This window comes from Cucurbita moschata, unplaced genomic scaffold, assembly GCF_002738365.1.
Source record: "Cucurbita moschata cultivar Rifu unplaced genomic scaffold, Cmos_1.0 Cmo_Scf00131, whole genome shotgun sequence".
NCBI classification, from domain to species: domain Eukaryota; kingdom Viridiplantae; phylum Streptophyta; class Magnoliopsida; order Cucurbitales; family Cucurbitaceae; genus Cucurbita; species Cucurbita moschata.
Window position 1 is genome coordinate 1 of NW_019268647.1, and position 4,471 is coordinate 4,471.

Genomic DNA, 4,471 nt, shown 5'->3' on the forward strand with positions numbered 1-4,471 from the left:
GGCCACGCTTTCACGGTTCGTATTCGTACTGGAAATCAGAATCAAACGAGCTTTTACCCTTTTGTTCCACACGAGATTTCTGTTCTCGTTGAGCTCATCTTAGGACACCTGCGTTATCTTTTAACAATGAATTGTTGCTTAAGTGAAAGTTTCTCTTGCAAGGAATCAAAAACTAGCTTGGGCTAAATTAGCAGTTCAAGGAATTTTAAAGCAAGTCGGTAAACCGGCAGAAAATCAAATTTTTATTTGGTATATGCTCAATCTCATCCATGGGTATTGTTAGAACCGTTTAATTGATAGTACAGATAGGAAAGTTAGTACAAAAAAATATGTACGAATCTCCACAAAAAAATTAGCAGTTCGAACCATGTAAACTAGTCACCCTTATATCGTACATTTTGATGCATACCCAAAGATGGGAGGCATCGCCGCAACATACCAATGTCCGGCCGTGCGACCATACTCCCCCGCACTATACAGTATATTCGTATAAGTGAATGAAGAACACAAAATATGTATATCCTATAGTTGGGGAGTGCTGGTTTAAAACTTCAAAAAAGATGAAAACTTGAAGAAAAACATTGTGTAATCCAATTTGAGACCCAAAACGGCCGTTTTTTGGGTTGAAGGGTCGGACAAGCCGCCTCCGGCGACTTGCCAGGACATAGCTCTCGAAACGTTACATGGAATCAAAAAAAAATTCATCAAATTTGATCAACGGAGCTCAAAGTTATGGTCTCCCAAAGTTTCGATATAGTTGGAAGTACTTTTTGAGGGATATAAATGTCCAGATTTTAAAAATTATTACTCTTTTTATGAGCATGGTTTTATAGATGATGAAAAAACGTAGGAAAAAGAGTGGTTATTTGTTCAAAACAAACCAGAATCGAATGAGATATGGTCTTCGAAAGTTTTATCTCTGCTGTACGAGTTTCTGTTCGATTGAATCTGGAGAGTGCGTTATTCAGTGAACTAAAAGACTTATATAATTTAAAGACTCCATCTTTCAAATTTCCATTAGGTTTAATTGGAACGCGCGTTTAAGTTTTAAATCATAGACCAGAGTTCGAACCTGCCGGTAACGTTTTCTTTGTTTTTTGTTTTTGTTTTTTTTTTAATTCCGCGCCCAATTTTCTTCTTTTCTTTTGTTCCGCGCCCAATTTTCTTCTTTTCTTTTGTTCCGCGCGCAACACAGGCAAGCAAACCAAAACAACGATGAGGATTTCTCATAAGGTCTGCACATGGATGCTGGTGGAGATGAGAAGAGAGTGAGATTGACCGAGGTAGTTTAGGGTTTAGGGATTCAATCACTCAAGATTTCAACCATTGCGTTCTTCACAGGAAAGCAAGGTAAATTTCATTTGAAGATTATAATTCAATTAATGGTATGTAAAATTTAGAAAAGTATGTATCCGTATGCTTAGGTTGGACTTTTGGTGATTTCCAGACGGTTTTCACATTAATTCTGGATTAATGTCGATAGAAGAGCAGGTCAATAATTTAATGGAAGTTTGCTTTTCTTTAGTTAATTGGTTTATTTATTGTTTATCATGTTCCAATTTTCGTTTGTCTTAACTTTTGCGGTGCAGGTGTAACTTGGAAGAAGTTAAAATAGGATGCTCGATTTCGTTTGAGAGTTTAATCCTTGTCCACAGGCAAACGGCTGTGAGTTTCCGAAAGTTCTCTGTTCTTAGTTTTCTTCTTTCATTGTCTTTTTCTTATCTGTTTCCTAAACAATGGAGCATACTGAATTTCTTGGATATTTTATTTATTCCGAGTTGCGAACTGTTGGGATCTTTGATTTGTGGTCATATTTCTGGGCTGCCCTTGCTTATTACATGCATATAACTGTCATGATTGGAAGGTTTGAAGATGGGGAAATCTCTAGCGTGGGTTGAGCCTTTTGGGATATAGAAACTCTTTGCTACTTGGGTTGACAGAGGGAGTATAGTTGTGGTTTCCAATTGTTTCTGTTTTACTACCTATCTATGTTTAGGCACTTTCTTTCAAAAAGTTCTTAATGATAGGACTTACAAGGGTACACTATAAGAATTTTGTCTATTCTAAGCAGACATGGAAACAAGGGTACCGATGCAGTATTTTATTACTTCGTGTTTCGCAGCTTCTTAGCGGATTCTGAGAGCATGAATTTCCTGCAATTTTTTTAGCTAAGAAGATTACAAATTACTCAGTCTAAGCCTTCATTTATATATTTTGTACGTGAAATTTATTATGCAGACTAGAGTTTCTTAATGAACACAAATCATTCCAACTTCTCAATCCCAAACTAACTCTTCAAGTAGTTAGTCTTACCCGATCACGTTTATTAGTTAGGTTGGTTGTTTCAGCATTCTCATAGCTAGCTCATCCTATATCCTCCTGCAGTTTTGAACATCAAAAACGTGTAAGCAAAGGAAAAATCAAACCAAAATTGATTACCCCTAACATACTCTTGTGCTTTTTCTTACAGAAAAAGTTCACTTAACCCTCTTTCAAGATTCAAATCCAATCGCTGTCCAGCTGTTACTTTGTCAATTTCATACCTGCACCATGATCAAAGGTCTTTGACAAATAAGACTAATTCAAGATAGTACAAGAGTATGTCTGAAATATGCAGTCAGTATACATTTCATATAAACTGAGGTACCCCTACATTAACTAACAAACTGTGACTCACTTTCAACCTATTGGCCTCACCACTTGCCTCTATAAAATCATTACTCAGGTCCTCATCAAATGTTTTTGGTTTAGGTCCTGCTATTTTCTTTTTCAAATCTCTTATTTGATTTTACAGATTGGTATATGTACAATTCTTGTCCAAGTTTATTAATTTATTATTATTATTATTGATTTATTTTAGTTTATTAATTTATTATTTATTTATTCTTGTCCAAATCCTCTCACCTCTATTGTGTGGATTAACCTTTGTATAGGTACTCAAAAAGTGTTGCGAGGCCTTTTTGAAGCTGAGAAAGTGCCTGCACGATTTGACTAGGAGAAGAAATGTGGAAATGCGATTTCGGCCTTTGGAGAAAGAAGATTAAAGCTCTTCTGGTTCAATAAGACGTAGCAAGGCTTTGGATGATGAAGGCAAGTTACTTACCTCTATTACTGATGTTAACGAAAAGGAAATGGCTAAAATAGCATCAACTGTTGAGAAGAATTGGAGAAATTTAAATTATATCTGATCTGTGGACTTGAAAGCAAGATTCTTCAGCTATAAAAAGAACCCTACGAACAATTGGAAGAGAATTTAGGGGATGCTCTAACCTTGGACAATGTTCGTGACTCACTTAGGTCTACAGAACTTAAGCTTAAATGAGAAATGGCGGAGAATTATAAGCTCACATGGGAAGGATTCTCTGTTGAAGCTTTTATGCCATGTATTATATATTGAATAACTTTATTTGAAAATTTAAATGCATCATAACCTATTTTAGTTGATGTATGTGGACAAGAGCTTGAAGGAATGTATTGTGCCATATTATTTGTCGAACTAAGAATCTTACTTATCTATGCAACCTATGACCTGTAGTGTAATTGTAAGGGTAAGTGCACTATCTCTCATTGAAGTGTTGTGATATTGTGACTAAATTGTCGAACTTGTTTTCATTAGTTGTCTGGTTGTGATATATTTTTTATTTTTTAAAGTGATTATCCTTCCAACATTCAGCCAAGGCACAAAACCACCAAAACCATATGTTTTCTTATTATGTTGGGGTTGAAAGGCTGTTGGTGTTGTCTATAGCAGCTATAGAACAGCTCTCTTATGATGTCCCTGTTTAAAGGCTATTGGTGTTGTCTGTTTATCTCACAGCCGCATCTATTTTGTCGTGGTTATTTGTGGTTATTTGTTTCCCACTTTCTTAAATTGATGATGCAGTCGTCTCAAGTGAGTCAATAAGCTGGGTCTTTTTCTCAGCGTTGTTTTTGGACCAACTAGTAAGCTTATCATTTCCTTTTTCTGTGATTCAGACATGAATTATATCAGCTTGCTGTTGTGTGTCCTGGCTGCTTATTGATTAAACCTACATTAAATAGACGATACTTGTTTATTGTTGAGTAATTTATCCGTTCTTTTACCTTGTTTACAGTCCCTTTTAGATTCATCAATGGTGTCTTTGAGCCAATATGAATCATTCTAAAATTGATTTGATTACTAGACGTTGATCTTTAATGTATAATCCCTTCACTGTGGTGGCAGTACCTTTGATTTGATGCTATTGGCTCAAAGAAAAGTTTGTGGTTGCTAAAAGAGTGGAGGCTGAGAGTTCCATTGGTAAAAAGAATGAAGCTTCAAAGACGGTAAAGGAGAAGTCTAGTTCTATTCAATGTTGGAAGTGCAAAGGGTTTGGACACATGAGCAAAGAGTGTGTTAATAAAAAAGTTATGGTGATAAGGAATGGTATACTTGATTCAGATGATGAATGTGAGGATCATGACTCACCGCTTGTGGAAGAAATCGCAGCAT

General features: G+C 35.9%; 1 long non-coding RNA gene across 2 annotated transcripts; it reads left to right on the plus strand.

The window, feature by feature from the left end:
* The first annotated feature begins 1,216 nt into the window (after positions 1-1,216).
* On the plus strand, positions 1,217-3,509 carry LOC111440025. Of its 2 annotated transcripts, none has more exons than XR_002709898.1 (3): positions 1,217-1,350; positions 1,590-1,665; positions 2,934-3,509. It is a non-coding gene; the product is annotated as an uncharacterized LOC111440025 (long non-coding RNA). The 2 variants fall into 2 exon arrangements; XR_002709899.1 differs by lacking the exon at positions 2,934-3,509 and adding an exon at positions 2,471-2,586.
* The last annotated feature ends 962 nt before the right edge of the window (positions 3,510-4,471 follow it).